This window comes from Ammospiza caudacuta, chromosome 13 (assembly GCF_027887145.1).
Source record: "Ammospiza caudacuta isolate bAmmCau1 chromosome 13, bAmmCau1.pri, whole genome shotgun sequence".
NCBI classification, from domain to species: Eukaryota; Metazoa; Chordata; class Aves; order Passeriformes; family Passerellidae; genus Ammospiza; species Ammospiza caudacuta.
Window position 1 is genome coordinate 21,120,967 of NC_080605.1, and position 21,174 is coordinate 21,142,140.

General features: G+C 52.7%; 1 protein-coding gene across 4 annotated transcripts in view; it reads right to left on the minus strand.

The window, feature by feature from the left end:
- The window catches only part of ANKRD11 (ankyrin repeat domain containing 11), a 127,333-nt gene that overhangs the window by 60,155 nt on the left and 46,004 nt on the right, over nt 1-21,174 (minus strand). The gene's annotated exons all lie outside the window — the stretch shown is intronic.

Here is a 21,174-nt window from a genome sequence, read left to right on the forward strand (position 1 = left end):
AAAGGACCTAAAAGCTCATCTTGTTCCACCTGCTGCCATGGGCAGGGACGCCTTCCACTAGACCAGCCTCCTCCAAGCCCATCAAACCTGGCCTGGGACACTTCCAGGGATGGGGCATCCCTGAGGGCATTTCTCTGCTGCAGAGTCCATTTGCCTGTGGGAAGAACAGCAAGGAAAGGGGGTGAAATCTGGCACCTGGTTCCCATCACCACACCAAAAGCAGGGTGAGTGCAGGCAGGACTAGCACACCAGGCTCACTGGCTGCCCACACACTCTGGGTTAGTGCATGGCAGACCAGAAGATGTTCCATTCCCAAGTGCCAGAGCAGCCTGGCTCCCCCACGGCCACCCAAGCCAGCACTGTCCCCACGTGCAGGGGGAGTTCTGGGGCCTGGTGCTGTGCAGGGGATGGGAAGGTTTTCCAGGGAGGTGTTCCAGTCCTGGCACAGCCCTGCCCCACAGGCCTCACTCCAGTTCTCCCTGAAGACAGAAAAATTTGTGCTTGTTTTTCTGCTGCTGCTGAGCAGCTACGAAATGTCTCCCACCACAGAGAGCCTGAATAAATTCTGGCTCCTGAAGCAGCATCTGATTCAGCTTCTCTCCAACCTCGATCACAATTTCAAACCTTTAATTTCCTAAGGTAAAAGCAATGGCTGTGTCTGATTGCCAGAGGTCAGAGCATTTGTGGTTCATCTCTTTTACCCAATATACACCCAATATTCCAATTTATTTCATTTATGCTAATATTCTGGGGAGATTCTTGGACTGGCCATGACTTATCACAAATTACTGGTCACAAACTTTTCCTCCCTGTCCCTATGGGAGCCCAGGAACTATCCCTGGATGGCCAGGAGAGTCAACTGTACACATTGTGTGTGCTTCCAGCAATCTTTTGGGAGCACCTGGATTTCTCAGGTTCCAGGTACAAATGAAAAATAACACTAAAAAAGGCAGAAAGGAGGGAAACAGCCTGGTTTTATCCTTCCTCTATTAAATCTGGAGTGCTGGACCAAAACATGGCAGTTTTCATCCAGGGAAGCACCCTTGAAAGCTCCATGGATGGGTTTGAGTACACGTGGAACCTGGAAAACTCCCCCCAGTACCTCCAGTAAATTCAAGATTTGCTGCTGTGTGTCAGGGAAGCAACTCTGCTCTTTCTGGAGGGAACGGACAGATTGCAGGAGAAAACTATATCCCAGATGCTGCCAAATTCCAGAGATTCAGTTATTAGGAGGCAATTAGGAATATTATTAACACTTCCTACTACGTTAAGCTCCGTTTGCAGGGCATCTCAGCGCCAGCCCGGACGTTTCCGATGGAGCCCCAGCTCCGAGGCGCACGTGGCATCACGTACCCAAAGCTGTGCCTTCCTGCCCGCTGCCTCCCGGCCCCTTCCCCGCAGCCGGATTTCATGCGGCTGTCTCACAAAATAAAATTGCAAGTAAAAAAAAAATACAGAGATTAAAAATGAGGGAGGGGGGGGAAGGTAAATAAAAGCGCGGCGGCACAAAGGGAAAACAATTTTGCTCTTGTTTTTTAACTCACAATCAACATCTGAGCTATTCAGGAAGCTGGTGCACTGCCCTCCAACCAACTTCAATTAGGGAATTCAAAAGCAGTCAGACAAAAGAATGCCTGGGAGTTACTGCACCGCACCGAGATATTTTTAGCAAGAGCTGGGAGGCTGTTTGTGGGACACTGCTTTGCTTCTCTCGCGCTTCAGCTTTTGTATTTACATTCACAGGACAGCGAGATTTACTGGGTCAGAGAGAAAGAGAGGAGAAGCGGCACAACTGACGCGAATCCTTTTGCCTCTGATACTCTTGGAAGGTTTTCCAGCAAAGGCTGATGGAGGCCAGAGTGAAGCAGAACAAGATTTGCCTCCATCTGCTTCAGAAATCGCCTTTCAGCCGCAATCCCCAGCCGCTGCTTTGGAAGGAAGGGCGATGCAAAGCCCCCGGAAAGGCGGGCTCGCCCCCACAGCAGGCAGGACACGGCCCCTTCACCCGCACAAAGCTGCGGCCGCTGACCCCGGCCACCCCCGGCTCAGCAGATGGAGCCACAAACCGGCCGGGCCGAGGCACCGAGCCCCCAGCCCCGCTCCGAGCCGCTCGGCCGAGCCCCACCGAGCCGCTGCCGGTTTTTCAGAAGCCATTTCCTAACACGGCCGCGCCGCAGCCGCCTTCCCCTGCGGGGCTCGGGAAGCGCCTGCGGCGGGGCGGAGGTGAAGGCCCCGGGCCGGAGCCCCGGCAGGGCCGCTCTGGGGATGGCGGCCCCCCATGCCTGCGCTATCGGCACCGCTCCTCCAGCGCATCCCCCTCTTCCGCTCCCTCCCACCACTGCGGCAGCGCAGATGGCAGCAGTGTGACCTCGCTGTTCCTGCCTCCTTGTTTTGATCCTGCAGTCTTGATTGTTCAGGCTAATCCCACACTCCCAGCCTTGGCTGCCTGCCAGGACTGTTATTAATGGCACAAAAGCTTCTCATTCCAGCTACTTCTACATCCGCTAATGCTGTTGTTCCCTTCTCTCGCTCCCCCTCTCGCCACATTACAAACTGGAGCTGGAATATATTTTACAAGGGGGAAAAAAACCCTTCTCTGATCATCTTCACGCGCTGAGGGCTCCACCAGAACCGTACGGAAAAGGCTCCTCAGCTCCAGCAATAAACACTGATGGAAAAGCAGCGAGACCACCCTGCTCAGCCTGTGATAAACAGCACATGGACGTGGGGACTTTCCAGCAATCACCGAGGGAAAGCCAGGATCCCAGGCAGAGGCAGGCACAGCTCTGCAAGGCCTCGGGAGAGGGCTGTGCTGCCCAGGGCAGGACTGCCAGCACTGCCAGCGACCAGGACGGGTGGCACACCTGGCATGGCACCCCTGGCACGGCACCCCCAGCTGCTCTTCAGTGGCCCTGGGGTCTCGGCTGCCTCTCCAGGGGCCCCCTGCCCTCCTGGCCCTGCTCTACACAGCAAACACCAAATTCCTACAACTGCAGCTCATTAAATCACACACTGAGAGGCAGCTTCATCTGAGCCCTTCATGTATCACTCACAGCAGGGCCCAAAACGCCCACACAAGGCCCAAAGCTGGTTTTGGGTACATCCCCTGTGCCCAGGGCAGGCTGTGCCCTGCCAGCTCCCCACACAGGCTGTACCCCACCTCCCTCTGAACCCCCTCCCCAGGGAGGAGCTGAGGGCTGAAGCCCCTGGCAGGGAGCTTGGACCCAGCGACACAACACTGGGGTGCAGGTCCCACGTCAGCCTGGACACAACACTGGGGCTCCTGTGAGAGGGGAAGGATGAGGATATCCACTGCACCCTCCTGATCCAGCCAGCCACCAGCACAGATCCCTTGGCACTGCTGCCATACACCCAAAGAAGTCTGGTGACGTCAGCCCAGCAGGCACCAGCACCACACTCACCACACCAAGGGCCAGCCCACAGATCAGTAAGGTCTGGAGATGTTTAAATTACAGACACAGCCAGAGCTCGTGTCCCTGGGACCCTGCCATGGGAGCAAGCCCACCTCCCCGTGCAGGTCGTGCCGCACTGGGAGCATCACTCAGCTCGGTGTGTGAAGAACCTGCCCAGCTCGCAGCCCGAGCTGTCGCCCCGTGAGATGATTCACTGATTCACCACCCTGCCCTCGCTACTTGTGGAAACACAGCAGAGAGAAAAGCAGCTACGGGCACATTTCTCCTGATTAGGACGGTCAGTACATTTTTAATAAAGGGCTCTTTAAAGATAATCTCATTTCAGTATTTACACATGTTAAACAGGTTACAGAGATCAAGACATAATGAAGTCAAGAAGGAGAGGACAATAAAGCATGGTGGGATATTGCAGGGAAGGATATCTCCAGCCTGATGGTTTGGAGCACAGGGGGGCCAAAACACAGAATGCCAGAAAGATTTGTGTTGGAAGAGACCTTAAACCTCATCCAGTTCCACCCCATGGGCAGGGACACCTTTCACTAGAGCAGATTGCTCCAAACCCCATCCAACCGGGCCTTGGGCACTTCCAGGGAAGAGCAGTGAGAGAGGGGGGCACAAACCACAGATCCCAGTAGAGGAAGGGGCTCAGACACTGGGAATAACTGGCTGTGGCTCATTCACAACAGATTAGCAGCACATTTCTGATGCAACCTTTACCTCCAGTTTCTCCTCCCTGAACAGCCCCTGCCTGTTCCTTCCCAGCTCAGCCATGCCCTATGCCAGCCCCACAGCAGCAGAGCCCTAGTGAGCAACACACAGGCCTGGATTCCCTCTCAGACACATCCCCTGTCCCTCCCTAGAGCAGCCCCAGCCCATCTCCTGCTGCAGCAGCTCTGTCCCTGCTGAGCTTACACCTGACAGCAGCAAAACCTGAAATACCCGCTACTGGCTCCAGTGGCAGCAGTGGAGCTTCATGAAACTCTGCTCTGAGGCTCTTCACGTGCCATGGATTAAAGCTGAGGAATTCAAAAATCTTCCTGAAATGCACAATATTCCATTTGCTTTATCACAGTGCAATGGCTTGGGGGTGGGGGATGCACAAGGTCACCACGGAGGAAAAACCCAGTTGTTTGGGATTATTTCTCTGCTGTGCAAGAGGAAATGTTGGTTTCTGTTCAGAGCTCCCATCTTTCATTGCTGAGGGTGCAGGAGACAAAAAAGAGCTTTATTTAAACTACTTGATAGTCACGAGATCAAGCAGAACAAAAGGAAAAATGTATTTGGAGGGAAATGTTAGTTCTAGAGCTCAAACAGTGCTTCGAGTTCCCATTAAATAACTTTGAGCTGAGACAGGAAGCAGGGAAGGCAGCACCAAGTGCTGGATCAGGGAGTGCTGGTCATGGGGGGGTAAAGCAAAGGCACCTGGAGCTGCAGGTACTAAGCCCAGCTGCACAGGAACAGGGGAGCTGGAGTGTGAAGCAAATGGATTTTAAGGAGGACGTAGTGGATGAGGCAAGAAAGGAACATCAAAAATAGGAGAATAATTCAAATTAATAAACTTTTTCAAAGCCAGAAAGACTTGCTGCAGGATCTCAGCAAACAGGTGACAGAACTGCCCCAAATAAATTCTTGCATTTCTACAGATTCAAACCAATCACAGCAGGTATTTTCAAACCAAGAGATAACTGTGGCTGCTATAGCCACACCTGAGCTCCTCTCCCACTAGCAACCCTCCTAAGGAATCCGGTGCTTTACTTTTGATTTTAATTTCTTTAGCTGCCACTTCCAGCAGGGAAAGACTCACTATTTGTAACTCTCCCAGAACAAGGGGAGCAGGGTGGGTGTTGGGGAGGTCACCCCCAAACCTGAGGGCAGCAGATGTTTTGGAGGCAGACCCCCAGGCCCTGCCCCGATGCTGGCAGTAGGCACAGCCAGGCTTCCAACCCACAGATGCTCCCAACTTTGCTCTTGCTAAGCTCAATAGCCTGTGTTTCCCACTCCCACTGCATGAAATGAGGCTTCTGAGCCCCACTGAAGCCCCCAGCCTCTTCTTTTCTTCTCCCAGTGAATACTCCTTTAATCTCATTAGCAAAGCCACACGGGGAGCCCGTCCCACCCCCTCCCCACAGAATCCCTAACTCAGAGTGCTCTGATCCCAGGGGACTGGAACAACAAATATTGCTGGGTTTAGGATAAACCCACCAAGACATAACACCAGCAGCGTCCCAGGACCCAGAGCATCCCTTCTGCAGTGTCCCAGTGCCACCAAGCGCCGTTCCCAGCAGGGCCTGGTGCTGCCCATTCCCAGTCCTTGGCACTGGTAGCTCATCCACCCTCGCTCCAGCACACCCACACCTCAGGAATTTGCCTGCACCACACCTACACCTGCCTTCCAGCACTGGCTCGGGCACCTCGAGCCCCATGTGAGCCTCCCCTGCACAGCCCCGGTACCACCAGCACCAGCTGAGGGCTGCTCCTGCCAAGCTCTCCTCTCCTGTACGATTACAGGGCTCCAACAACAGAATCCTGAGGGTCTCAGCTGTGCTCTGACATCATTTGGAAACCACTGCCTTGATGCCTGTAACCTCACAAGGATTTAGGACATCTCTTGGTGAGCTCCCAAACCAGAAATCCCAATGGAGGCCTGTCCTACATTGGGCTGACTCCTGTCCTGTGACCCCAAACAAGTTCACACGGGAAAACACTGAGTGTAAAATGTGAAGGGTCACATGATGGCAACACACCTACACAGAACACTCCAGCATGCACCTGGGGAAGGAATTCAATCACCAGTTTCTGCTTCCCCACAGGAGCCAAGGCACCACCTGTGTCCAAAGCACCGTGTCACCTCTTCCCTGGCTTGTCACACGTGGCACATGAGGCAATGGAGATGTGGCACCTGCCCTGGGGGACAGCAGCAGTGCTGACCATCCTAGACCTGGTTTTAAAAATCCCCCCTTGTCCAGATCACCAACATTAATTCTTATGAGCTTAGTTGGTGTTAAGAGCTGACAAAAGGGACAGGGTGAGGACAGGTGAGGTTCCTGCCTCCCCATCAGAGGGAACAGACACAGCAAGAGAAAAGCTGCCCTGCCCTTCCTGAGGCAGCAGCACAGACCAGATGGGTCTTTAAGTGGCATTAAGAGGGAGACAGCTCTACTACATCCAGCCTTTCCTCCAGGGCTAGAAACTCACTGTCCTTGCAGCCAGGTCTCCAGCACAGAGAAGCAGCCTTTGGCTTTTTCCCTCTTTGTTCTTCCCTGCCACTTCCTCCCTCGTGTTTACCTTCCGGACCTGCAACCTCCATCCAGCTCACAACTCCTCCTGCCTTGGAAGGTCTTTGAGATGCACATTATACAAGACACACAAAAATAAATTGGTTTTAATCCTCCAGATTCCAGCACTCCCAAACAAGGATCTTAAGGAGCTTTACAAACAATGGATTAAGCCTTAAGACTCCCTTAAGATGAGGTAAGGAAATGCCTCTGGCCGAGGCAGAGAGAGGTGAGTGAGGCTGAAGGCTGCACAGAGCCACTTCAGAGTGCAGAGCTCACCCAGTTCCATGCACACAAACACAGGAGTCCATCCCTGATCCACCACCAGCCTAGAGGCACCTTTGCCATTTCCCTCCAGACTCTGAAACAGTCCCCAAACCTTCATCGTTTCAATGCCAAATGCTCTTTCCTACCTCTGGGCATCAGTGCTACACAAAACACTCATCCCAAGGAAAATGACCCCATGGATGGCAGCCTCACCAGGTCCTGACATTCACCTGGAGCACTGTGAAGATTTCCTGACAGCCAGTGCTTGTTAGCAGAGGTGCAGGATGCTCCCAGTGGGCATTCCAAGCAGTCCACTGGAGGTTACCCACAGAGACAGGCACCTCTTCTTGCTTTGCACAATGTGACCAAGACTTGACAGGCACCGATCTCTGCTCTGCTGATCAGTGACAGCACCCAGGGAATGGCTGGAGCTGTGTCAGGGCAGGTTTAGGTTGGATTTCAGGGAAAGGTTCTTCCCCCAGAAGGTGCTGGGCATTGCCCAGGCTCCCCAGGGAATGGTCCCAGCCCCAAACTGCCAGAGCTCCAGGAGAGTTTGGAGAATGCTCTCAGGGATGCACAGGGTGGGATTGCTGGGGTGTCTGTGCAGGGCCAGGAGCAGGACTCAGTGATCCCTGTGGGTCCCCTCCAGCTCAGGATGCTCCACAATTCTCTGACTTTGGGTCACAAGCTCTGCAGGCTTAACCTACATTAACACATCACTCATTCCTAGTGCACCCCAGTCTGCAAAGCCCTCAGACTTGTTCCCAACTAGATTTTGCATACATGTTGTAAACAAGCTTTACATCCTTTTGATCAGCACTACCCGGGGAGGGGGAGGAGACTTCCTGTCCCACTCTGTCACCGCTCGCTGCGCTCGGCTCTCGCCGCCCCGTGAGCGATGATGACATTTTCTATTTTGGTGGCTTTTTCTTCATATATTTGTAGCGAGCGGCTGCGCTCAGGCCCAGCAGCGCTGTGGATCTCAGTGTGGGTTTTTTAACTCAGTTAAAGTGGCAGAGCCGTTTGTTGCAGCGTCTCCTTGCTGTGGCCAGCCGGACGCTGGCACGCTCCCGGCTCCTCACTTTCCCTGCCAGTCATCCCAGGCAGACATTTTTGCGAAAGAACTTGTTTACAGACGAACCAGGCTGCCGTGTTTTCCTGCCGGTGCTTATCTGCTGGAGATAACTCGGGTTTCTGCTTGCCCACGGGCGAGCGGCCAAGGCTCACCACCGACACCTCCCTGCGCCTCGTGGCCACTTCACGCGGCCAAACCCTTGCCCTGCTCCGGGAAGCGCGGCTGAGTCCCGCCAACATCGGCACGGGAACGTCCCAGCCCGGCCCCGGTGACACCGCGCCGGTGGAAGGGCCAGAAGGCCGGGATCTCCCTCCCTCTGGGTCCAGCAGGCACTGTGGGAACGGTTCGTGCTCTCCTGTGACTCCAGCTCACCGCTTCCACGTCCTCCCCGTGCCAGCTCAGAGGAGCTGATGAAATCCGCAGGCTGTGGGCAGCCTCGCTGCAGAGCAGGAATGTTCTGGAGTCGGTTACTAACACTGTGCTTTGCATATTGTGTTTCAAACACTACATGCTTCTACACGCTCCGTGTCAACAAGGGGAAAGGATTGTCAGCCCAGAATGAAGTCCTAATCGGAGCTGTTAGCGATCCAGCGGCTCCCAGGTGCTCTGGAGGACCCCGCGGGGATATTCCTGCATTATTCCTGCATTCAGCTCAGCCCTTCCCTCCTGAGAACCATCCCAGCTCCTTCCCTAATCATCTTCTCCTGGCTGAGCCCTGTGTGCTCCTCAGCTCTGCCCAGCGTGGCTCCCACAGGATGCACAGCCAGGACAGGTATCCTTGGGATGTTCATCCATGAGCTGGCACTGGGAGCTGGCACATGTGGGATACTGAACAAGGAGGAAAACCAAACCCAGCATAGACTCTTTCTGGGTGAAACCACTTTCAAATTTATAGAATCCTGGAATGGTTTAGGTTGGAAAGGACCTTAAAGCTCATTCCATTCCACCCCTGCCATGGGCAGGGAAACTTTCCTCTAGTCCAGGGTGCTCCAAGTCCTCTCCAACCTGGTATTGGACACTTCCAGGGATCCAGGGGCAACCACAGCTTCTCTGGGCAACCTGTGCTTGGCCTCACCTCCCTCACAGGGAAGAATTTCCTCCCAATATCTCACCTAGACCTGTCCTCTGTCAGCTTAAAGCCATTAAATTCAAGGGAAAGCAATTTTTTTCCCCACAAAGAACACACTCCATGAAGCTGGGGGTGTGCTGCTCTTACAGATGCTCTATGTGAACCAAAATTTGCTGAAATTATTACAGAAACATTCCACCACCTCCCAAAATAAGCAGCTTTGTGTATCTTTGCCTGGCTAAAGGATGAAAAAAGCCCTGCAGAGTGGAGCACAGTTTCCATTTCCTCGCACACTCCTACCAGGGCTGTGCTCACAACAAACGCTCCGACCTTTCCTCAAAGAAATCTCTGTTTGCTGCTCCTTATAAATTTGCAGAATTTTGGCTCCTTTCCATTTCACCCACTTTTGAATACGACACTCCCCACCCCCACACAACTGTTCCTTTCTCAGGGATGACAGGCTATCCAAAAAAATCCCAGGAGCACTGGAGCTCCTCGTTCCCTCCCCGGCCGGCATTGCTCTGCCGGCAGACAAAGGAGCCCTGGGAATTGCAGACCAACCTGTTGCAGGAAGCACTTCACCTCAGAGTTCAGTGCTCCAGTTTCTCCTGATCCCCGATAATGACATCTTTCCATCCCTCCCCTCACCCACGATTTTCTATGCAATCATTTGTGACACATTTAAATTATTTCATTCTTTTCCTATCCAAGCCAGAAAGACTTCAGTCTCAAACCCCTTCAGAAAGACGCAGTGGCTACCAGCAGGATCACCCCACAACCTTGCTCTGTTTTTCCATCACTGCTGATGTGGTGACAAAGAAGGAGATTTTTCAATTTGTTTTGTCCACGAGCCAAAAATTCCTTGTAATGGCCTGAATATAGTGCCTGTGCTGGTCTCTCCCCGCTCCAGCTCAACCCTCACTTACAACAGCCCCTGCCTACAACACGGAGTTGGCCTCTTTTTGCAGGAAAATAAGGCCAAACCAGCTTGAAAGCATGTTTGGAATCTGGAGATTAATTCCATGTAAACTAATGCATTCAAACCTCTTTGTAGGGCTGCAGCAAGAGCTGGCTGAGCCTGGCGAGAAGTAGGGCAGCATGTAGGGACGGTGGGGAGGGAGGCAGCCCTGCGCCCAGTGTGCAACCCTTTAGGAAAGCTCACATTGTACCCGTAGTAAAGCCGCGTCCTGTTCCACTGAACCGGCCACACCGCAGACCGTGGCGCCCGGGCTGCCCCGGGGTGACAAAGAGGTGCTGGAGGTGGCAGGAGAGCAGGTCAGGGGTCAGGAGGGCTCCCACGGGAGCCTCTAGCCGGGATCCAGAGCTTTTGTTCAGCAGAAAATGCCGGGAGCAACAAAGCCCAGCAGTGCACGGAGCTGCTCGGGGCGAGCCCCCATCCCTGCTCAGCCCTCCCCTCCCCGCTCCCCTCCGCTGTGTCTCTCTCTTCTCTCTCTCTGGGAGATAAATTATTCAGGATGAAACCATTTTAAACTCCATTGGGATGCTGAGCAAAGCTAAGATGGGTGGTGCTGCAGAGGAAGCTGCCAGGGCCATGACCAGAATCCCAGGCTTCCTCATGCAGAGGCTGCAAGTGCAGCTACAGCCCATCCTGGGACCCTGTGCCAGGAAACACCCCGAAATCCCTGAGCACCAGATCCCAGCGTACCCATCACAGCCAGAGACACCCCATCCACAGCACTGTGAGCCCAGGGACCTCCAAGCCTAGTCCATCCACGGCAGGCTCCCCAAAGCCCCCCCATCAGCCATGGCTGAGCACTAAATGCCCTCCTTCCCGAATTTGCCTCCTGTGGCAGAGTGTAAAGTAGCACAGACACCTCACAGACACTCCCAAGCACCACAGGGCCTTCACACAGACCCAGGCATGGAAGATGGAAGCAGGGCTGGCCCACTCCTGGGTGCCACGTTCCTGCTGGCTCCACACAGTGCTGCCACAGCTGGGTAGGATGAGATGGCTCCCATGAGAGGAACGGGGTGCTGAGGCCATGGAGGTGTCCCCACCACCCTCTACACCAGCAGGAGCACTGGGCCACCCTGCCAAAGGAATGGGGCAGGAGGACAGCAGCCACCCCACTGCCCTCCTGCCATGGGATGGGTTCCCAGGGAGGTCCCCCAGCCACCTGCTGGGCTTGAGACCACCATGAGATTGTTGCTACAAGGACCAGAGAGTGTTGGAGACACTATTTACAAGGACATGGAGAGACAGGGTAAAGGGAAATGGCTTCCCACTGTAGCAGCCCCTGGATCCCTGGAAGTGTCCAAGGCCAGCTTGGATGGAGCTCAAAGCAACATGGGATAGAGGAAAGTGTCCCTGCCCATGGCAGGGGTGGCACTGGATGGGCTTTAACGTCCCTTCCAAACCAAGCTGTGCCACAATTCCCTGATTCCATGGCTACACAAACAGCAGCACACACAGTCCTTGCACACAAACACCAGCACAGTGCTTGACTCAGGGCCCCACGGCTCAGATGAATTCAGGTCAAAGAGGAGAACATCAATGAGAAGGTAGTTCAGAGAAGAGGGGTTTTGTGTTGTTTTGTTATTAAATGAGGAGACCAAATAATTAAATGGCCTGGAAAGGATTGTACATTAAAAGTCACTCCAGCACTAAAAATCCAGCTCTGACAGCTCTGGGTGAAGCCCTTTAGGAGTTACCATGGCAGTTGATGCAGTGATTCGCCCACTCGCTCCTCAATAACGCTGGATTATTTTTTTTAATGCGTTTCCACCACAAACAAGCAAATGTTGCTGAAGGAAAAAGTCCTTTCTCCCACCATAAAGCTCCATCCTTTATCCCTGCCACAAGCACTGCGCTCGGGAGGAGCCAGCAGGTAACAGGGAGCCAAGCCAAACACGCCGCGCTGAACTTCGCTCCCTCCCTCTCCAGGGAGAGAGGAAATTTAAGAAGCAGATTCAGGATTTCAGCATCCATTTCACTCTCCCTCCCCCTCCTGAACTCCCGGGCCCCAACCAGCGATTCAGATGCTCTGTCAGCTGAATGCTGCACTCGCTTCCTCTCCCCACCACCGGCTCAGCAACACGCAGAGCAGGAAGCCGGGGAATTTTGGAATACATCTTCCCTCCTTTTAATTAAGTGCCCAGGTAGAGCATTCACCCCGCAGAGCCACAGCCAGCGCAGCTGAGGGAGGCAAGTCAGAGCAAGAAGGGACCCAAACAAAGGAAAGCAAACACGGCCTGCAAGGGAGGAGCAGGATACAGCAGCATTGACCTGCCCAGCCATTCTTTTCGCAATCAAACCCAGCTCCAGAAACTCCTCTGGCCAAGGGGAAGGCTCCCAACACCCAGAGCCACCTCCCTGGCACGGCCCTCACCCCGGAATCAGGCCAGCAATGAAAACCTCCCAAAGGCCAGCTCCAAGGTTGAGGAATGGCCTCCCCATCTGCTGGATAAACCCCGCTCCTTCCCTGGGGATCTCATGGCTCCGGGGGCACCCCAGGACCAGGGGCTGCCACAGGTCAGCCCCCACAGCTCCAGGAGGAGCGAGGCAGATGGGCAGAGGGAATAAGCAGCTTCCAGCACTAAGCTGGAGAAGGCAGGACTGAGCCTGAGTGCCCACATGCCGGGGGCACAGAATTCCCAGGACAGGGGTGCAGGGGTGCAGCCAGAACGGGACCACACCAAGGGCCAGGCTCCTCGCCTCAGCAACACGCACTGCCGGCCCCACAGAAATCATATTCCTCATTCCTCAGCCAGTAGAAATTATTTGTTACAATAAATACTTGCCCCGAAAGCCTGGAGGCTTTACTAACAAAGCTGGGTTTGCTCACAGGCTGCCAGGTTTGGGAACTGGTTTAATCAGCTGGGGAAGCTCAGGGAGCACGTTCCGGCTGTGCGAGCATTCCCAGCGCCAAGAGCTGCTGCGGGCTGGTTCCCACAGTCCCCCCCACTCCAACCCTCAGCAACCAAACATTCTTTACTAATAAGGGTGGGGAGGCCCTGGCACAGCTCAGAGAGGTTGTGGACTCCCAATCCCTGGAAGTGTCCAAGGCCAGGCTGGAAGAGGCTTGGAGCAACCTGGGATAGTGGAAGGAGTCTCTGCCCATGGCAGGTCCCTTCCAACCCAAACCATTCTGGGATTCAGTGATTCTACAACCCCAAAGAACTCAAACTGAGACACGTTTTGCCACAGTATGAGCTAGGAAAAACACTCATCCCTGTGGCCCTCCAAAGGGCCCATCCACGGAGAGATCCGTGTATCCAGCGAGGGACAGCCAGCACGGCAGAGCGCCTCTCCAGCCCACGCCCCGGCGAGCAGCAAGCCAGCAACTTTCAAGATGAATTAAGGGCACAGCATCCGTGGAGCTCTGCTGGTGGAGCAGCTTTGTTAAACTGAAATGAAAGCTAAAGCTGGGCCCTGCTCAGCCCATTGTTCCCGGCCTCCTCTAATAGCTGTTGTCTCTCCTCCATCCCTCCCAGGCTCCGCACGCTCAGCTGTGACTCTTTGTGCCTCCCTTTCCCTGCCTTCTGCTTCTGTTTGTCCTTTTGATCTCCAGTTCTCAGCTTGTGTTTTCTGCTGCGTCCCCATCCCCCAACTGCTGATTTCCACTTTTATTAGGGTGCGAGCAGGAACAGTGCAACGGGGCTGAAAAGCCTTTGAAGCTGAATTGGGTTGTTTACCCAGAGATTCCCCAATCTCCTCCTGAAATAAAATAGCATTTTACCTCCACCACAGCGCTCACTGGTTGGTTTCAGTTGGAAGCAATTACAAGCAGCTGATGGCGTGGTAAATGTGGTAGAGGAGCACATGAATGTGATCCTTAAAAAATAAATAAAAATTAAAACCAGACAACTGCAACTCCCAAAGCCCACGGTTTCCAGGAGAAATTATTCTAGAGTCCACTTGTAAGGATTCTGCTGCTGCAAGGGCAGGTTAAAGCCTCAACCAGCTCCTAAAAGCCTCTATGAGCCAGAACAGCAGTCTGAGTTTGATACAACTGTGCCTTCCTCCAACACTGAGCAGGAACACCAACCAGCTGCTTTTCCATCCGAGCTCCTCTGAACTCCAAAGCATCACTTCCAATAACACACACTCCTTTGAGTTTAAATACTCAAGTTCTTCCCAGAATCACTGAGGCTGGAAAAAACCTCTGGGGTCATTGAGTCCAGCCTGTGACCAGTCCCCACCTTGTCACCCACACCAGAGCACCGAGTGCCACATGCAGGCCTTCCCTGGACACCTCCAGGGATGGGGATTCCACCACCTCCTTTAAAGCTGGGCCACTTGGAGCAAATGCCAGGGTCCCTCCGGGCAGCTCCTGTCACATCCTGGAGTGGGCAGACAGAGAGCACCCTGAGCCCCACTGACACCCCAGAAATCCCTCACTGGCTGCAGCAGCTCCCAAAGCCAATCTAGGGCTGGTAATACTGTCTGTAAATGAAGGGGCAGGAGGGGAGATAAAAACCAAAATACTGTGAGCTATGGAGATAAGGTTCATTCGTTGGTTCGTTACCACCCAGACTCACACCCATGGTGAGGGGCCCTGCGGTGCCTGATGCCATGGGCAGGGCTGAGACTCTGCCTCTGCCCGGGGTAAAGAGCCAGCAAGAAGCAAAACACCCCAAAAACGCTGTGGCTTTCTGAGCTGGGTTAGTCACCAGCAGCCAACTCCATCCCCAGGATGCCAACAGTACCTGGGCAGGAAAGAGAAGGAAACACATGAGGCTGGGGCAGCCTGGAAGGTTTGCACCTCCAACCAGCCACAACCATCAGACCTGAGCAGAAATAATGGAATGTTTCTGGGAGAAGGGGCCTCAAGCACCCCAGGAAGCCAAGTGAGGAGGAACAGGCCAGCAAGAGCTGTCCCCACTCCCAGCACAGACTGCCACAGGCCCAATCCTAAGCTAAAACAAATTAAACCTCAGCAAAACCTCATGACAAGGGTACGGTTATGTTTTTTCATTACAGACAGGTAAATTTTCAAGCTGACTGACCAGACAAAGCAAAAAACAGCTGAGACTGAATTACGCTGCTCCAACAACAAGCTGAACTCTGATGTCGAGAATTGATGAACTCTGTTGTTGAGAATTCAGGATTTGCAGGCTATGGAGGAGGTTTTGGAGCTGCTAATCAATGACTGAAATGAAAGATTATGTTTTCCATGATGCATGCAAGGAACAGAGATTAACTCTCTGTTTATTTCCTTACCATCACAACACTCTAAAAAATTTAAGGCAATACTAAAGAGAACGTAATTTAACACAAAGAGCTTTTATTTTTATGGAAAAGGATCTCATTTTAAAAATTATATTAATAAAAAATTTACCTGTGAACTCCACAGCTGGACAAAGCCTCCACTAAAGAACACAAGAAATGAGGTGCCTAGAAGTTTCCAGGCAGCCCAGCACAGGCTTGGTTACTCTGGACTCATTTAGTTAAGGGGCAGAGAGAAATTCAAGCAAAACACATACTATTCAAGTGCTTAAAAAAAAAATAAATCTCACAGCTTACCATGAAACAGTTGTGGTGGTTATATATTTGCCAAATTTTCCCCAAAAGCAGTTCTAAAAACTTGCCCACACAGGGGTGGTTCTCACCCCAGCTCACCCCCAGGAGTTCAGGGCTGAAGGCCCAGCAATGACCCAACATCACAAAATGACCTGTTTGGACTTTGCTCATGCAACTGCAGTATTTGACCTAAATTCTTTCTAAAAAGGTGGAAAGTGGCCCTGTGGCTCCTCCAGCACACACTGGGCTGGTGACAGAGAGGTGTAGAACCCCCTGTACCAAACAGGTCTCAGACCCCCAGCCCCCCCAGCAATGCCAGCTCCAGCACACAGGACACAGAGCACTCAGGTTTGTGCCTTGAAAAGGACAAAAAAATGAAATTCAGAACCTGTGGGTGTCCAGGGCACATCCCTTACTCCTCCCTACTCCTCCTTTGGCTTAGCCATGCCTCTGACTACTCCTGAGTTACACACTCCCTGGACGTTCTCATTTCTCCTCTGCTTTAAACAGGTTTTTATGATAAAAATACAATGATAGCCCTAGAACAGGCAGTTTGGAGGAAGAACAAGCAAGCATTCCCAAATTCAGGCACACAAACACACACCATGCAAGTATGTTAAAAACAGGGAATTTGCCAGCAGAGCAGTAACTCCACAAGGTATGTCATCAATTGCTTTGAATTCCCCAAAAAGAAAACTAGGAGCTTCTCGTGAGTTGTTTGAAAACAAAACTCTTGATAACTTGAAAATATTTGTCCAGTTACTACAACAAAAATACTTCTGGCTTAAGCAGCAGCAAGGGAAGCTCCCAGTGAGGTTCAAAGCCAGGATTTCAGGTCTGCTGATGGCCTGCTGCTCCAGAGGTAGGGGACAGCACAAGGAAGAGCTCAGCAGCTCCTGAAGCTCCATTCAAGATGTTTCTCATGAGAAAGATTAGGAATTATGGGCTGCAAACAGAAGGAACATCATCTGCTGGGTAGCAGCAGCCATCCGGGCTCACCCGCGCTGCAGGAAGGGAAATCCTCTGTGAACCTTGCACAGTGAGCAGAGCGAGCCCCACTAACGAGGGACTGCTGGTCACACACTGACATCGAAGCACAAAACACCCACAGCAGGTATTTTGGGTAAATTATTCCTCCTGGCACCTGTGTGATGGCAGCAGAAACCCTGATCAGCAGGCAAGGGGGTGAGTCAGGGTTTGGGGCAGGCTGGGAACAGAGCTCAGCCCATGTGGCCACACTGAGCTTGAGCATGGAACAGTTTTGCAACACCCGTTGGAGCTCAAATAATTTAATTTTTTAAACAGTGATGTAAGACATTCACCATTCACTGCCAGTCATGCAGGTGAGCAGTTGCAAGCACACCACCAAATTCTCAAGGCGATCTGCAAGGCTGCTTTGGTCTCTTTCTGTGTCTACAAAGAGAGCATTCCTGCCTGCACTTGGTATCTCCCTGTTTTCCAGAGCTTAAACGCTGAAAAAAGCAAGACTAAAAAAAGAAATCACGACACTGAACCAGCCGACTTCGTAAAGCTGTTTCTAAACACCTACTCAGGCAAACCTGCGCAAGAGGGGAGCAAAACACGATCTGCACGCTCAGCCGGGCGTTCACCCTTCCCCACGGCCCAGAAGGCTCCCAACAACGCCTCGGGCTGCAGGAGATGAATTTTGGTTTCCCTCACGGACTGATGAAGGTGGGGCAGCCCGTGACTCCAGGCCAGGGCCGGGTTTGCAGGAGCCTCGGGCACAAAGGCCCTTCCCAAAGGCCGGTGAGGGCAGGGCAGCGGCCGCCACACCGCGTGTCCTCCAGCAGAGCCTGTCTGCAGGCAGGCAGGCAGGCAGGGAGGGGGCTGGAGCCGCTCGATCCCGCTCGCTCGCTCGGGGAAGCCAGATGCGAGGCCTGGCACTGACGCCAGCAGCAGAGCTATTTTTACCAACCAATGGATGCGGTGCTGGAGCAGGAGCTGGAACTGCTGCTCCTCGCCCAGCCCGCCGTGCTCAGCCGGGCCGGAGGGATCCGGGCGGCTCTGGGGGCCCAGCACGGAATTCAGGCACCGTTCACACAGCACGAGCTGTTCTGCCCACAGCACCTCCAAGAGTGAGTTCAGAATCCACAGAAAAATCCAATAAATCACTTAGCACAGAAAAGCCTGAATCTTCCGGTCTGAATGATCAATCCTTCCTGCCATGGTAACAACCACCTGCACCCCAAGCCCTTCCCAAGGTCAGCTCCCTCCTTCTTGGACAAGTCAACAGCACACACCAAATCCCACGTGGAAAACACAGCAAGATAAACTTTTAACTCTTCCATATTCAAATTATTCCATGCTTATCACTGGTTTTGACCAGACTTTCAAAGCCTTCTCTCATTTCTGGAAGCTGAATGCCAGGAATACCTGCTGCAATTATCAGAGCAACACCAGCCTTCCTACTGCTCTCTCCATTTTCTCAGGCTTCCTTCCTGGCTTCCTTCCAGTATTCCCATCTCTTACAGAAGATCCTGTTTTCCTTCATCGTCTGGGTTGTCTCCCTCCTCTTCCTTCTCATTGCCACCCACTCGTTTTTTCATCTTTCCCAATATTGTGTTTGCTACATCCTCTCTCCCCGTGCCGCCCTGCAAACCACCCTGCGGAGCCGGGTATGAGATGTGCTGCACATCCTCGTGTCCGGGACAGCACCCGGGTCAGGAGCTGTTTTCCCTCACCCACACCCTGACAGAGCACGTGGCTTCTCCCTAGAGCTTCTCCGTGTCTGAGAAACTCCCCAGCCCAGCCCATGGATCCACCACTGCCTAGACCTAGGACACCGAGTTTGCAGAGAGAAGCAACACAAGCTTTTTGCTTTTCTCCTTCTCTTCCTCTAGCCTGGACTGAGAAAACCACCCACTTAGAGAGGTCCTGACAGCCTCCTCCACGCTCTTCCCACTGCAAGAACTCCAAGATCTTCAAGTCCAACATTTGACCAAATCCCACTATGCCTGCTAAACCATACCCAAATGTACCACGCTGCCTCCTGTTTTCATAATTCTTCCAGGGATGAGAGTAGGTTAAAGGTACAAGAGCAAACACAAAGAACAACAAGTAACATTCCAGTCACTCCGTGAGCTTCCAAGGCCAGATTCACCAGTGGGATGGGGCAGGATCAGTGTTAGTTCACCACAGAACCATGGAATAGTTAGGATTGGAACGTACCTTAAAATTCCAACCCCTGCCATGGACAGGGACACCTTCCACCAGACCAGGCTGCTCCAAGATTCCTCCAACCTGGCCTTGAACAATTCCATCTGGAAATTCACTATGGAAACTCCTGCCCTACACTCTTGCGGCCTCCCCACAATCCCTCCCTTTGCTGCCCATTCTCCCGGGCACAGCAGCCAGCAGGGAATGTGGTGAGCCCTCACTCACCTCCTGCCACCGGCAGGGCTGGCCCACAGGATGGGAATGGAGCATCCCAGAGGACAGGAAGGGAGCACCCTGGCATGGAGCTCCCGTGCTGCATTCCAGGGGCTGCCGGCAGGGAACGGGGCTGGCTGCTGTGCTGATGCTGCACTTGCCACTAATGAAATATTGTAATGCAGCCCTTAAAGCGATACTGTGCGGAGCACTGTAGGATTCACTCCCGAGGCCAGGATTCACTCCCATGGCCAGCAAAGAGCTTGGAAATTCTCCTCTCACCCCTCTTTCCTAACTGAACTCTGCTCCTGCCTCTACCTGGGACAAGTTAGAAATGCCAAGATCTCCCAAGTCATGGAAAGTGTTAAGCTTTATTGAAGTCTCAACTATCAGGAAACAATTTATGAGAATCCTTGTACTTTCCAAAGACACAGATGATTCAGATTGACAGCCTGGACTTTACCTTTTCTGTCATCTCCACTGAACTTTAATCACACATTTATTTTAAGTTCTGAGCGTGTCTGTTTATTTACCAGAATAAGAAAATTAGTGACATACTGTTGTGTCTTCTTTGAGATACAGGTACTCAATACGGGAAAACCACTGGATTCTCCTACAGTAAAGCCTAAGACCAACATAAAGACCATTCACACACAAGTTTTTTGTGATATTCCCAGGCAGAAGAGAAGAACCCTACAGAAAAAGTTCACCAGAAAAGAAACATAGAAAAAGAACCAGTTATTCCTGCAAAAGTGACCAAGAAGTTCGTCGGCTCCACCAGGGATGTTGGTGCACCATCTGTATGGGATCAGCTCCAGCCCATCCAAACCAGCAGCTGATCCCAGGGCGGCAGCTCGCTAACAGAGCCTTCAGAGCCCTCGAAAAGCTCTTTTCTTCCCCTGTGTCCTCTTCACCCCCATTTGCCCCCTTTCACATTTAACCCAGATAAGGGAAATGTGAGTGACAAGCGGGCGCTGCCGCTGCTGGAGCAGGATCGCGCTGCCGCCCGTGCGAGACGCCGCTCTGGAAGCAATTTGTCTTCCCGTCTCATTTCACATGGGAAGCCCATCCACCACTGGGGCCGTGCCCCCGCCCGGCCCCTCCCTCCGGGAGCCCGGCACACAAGGGGACATTGTCCCCCCTGAATGACAAACAGTTTTGTGACGCCGAGGCTGGAAAGCGCATCAGACAGGTGCAGGGAAGCTTGGAAAATCGGTGCGTCCGCGGCTCCGCGATTTGGGGACAAGTTAATTCCTGGGGAGAACACACACGGAATGCCAACAATAGGCTGGGAGGAAGCGAGGGGGCTGGGGGCCAGGGGGGTGCTCCAGTTCCATCAGGACAGATTGCTGCTGCCAGCAAACCTGGGTTTATGGAGCTGTATCCATAGCTCAGCTGAGGAACAAGGACACACAGACACAGCTTCCAAACTCTGAGCTCATCTCAAAGAAGCAACTTCACTGCCCAACCAGGATAAAGTACAGAAAGCATTTGTAGAGACGGTGGGGGAAAACCCCTTTACCCCAAAGGCAGAGCAGCCTTGCACTGCTGGGTACGTTCACAATACAACACTGGCTGGTTTGGTGGAGCCCAGGGACAGGACAAGGAGCAAGGCCATGATCTTTATAAACCACAAGAAGTTCCACCTCAACACACTGGAACAACTGCCCAGGGATGTGGGGTCTCCTCTCTGGAGACCTTCCTGTAGCACCTGCTCCAGGCTGGATGATCTGCAGAAGCCCCTTCCAACCCTAAATATATTTGGTGATTCCAGTCATGGTACCTCCCAGAGCTCCAACTCAATTTTATCAATTTTCCCTATATAAGGGATTTTTAAGCATAGAAACAAAAGCCCAGGTAACTGCCAGGATGTGTCCCCGCAGGGGATCCAGGCCAGTCACAGACAAGCAATCCCATCAAGAAACAACAAAAATCAGGAAGGCCGGTGAGCTCCACTGCCACACACCACCAATTTATTCAATTATCTTAAGATTTTTTGTTGTATTTTTAAACATGCACCAAGTGGTTCACACAACAGAAAACACAGAGCCAAGACCTTGAAAACCACAGCTGGTGTATAATAACTGCATCACCTCTAAAGACGACTTTTAAGTCCTCATCACACTCAAGGTTTCATCCAAAATTACGATCACATCCAATGATTCCACCCTCTTCAGTGA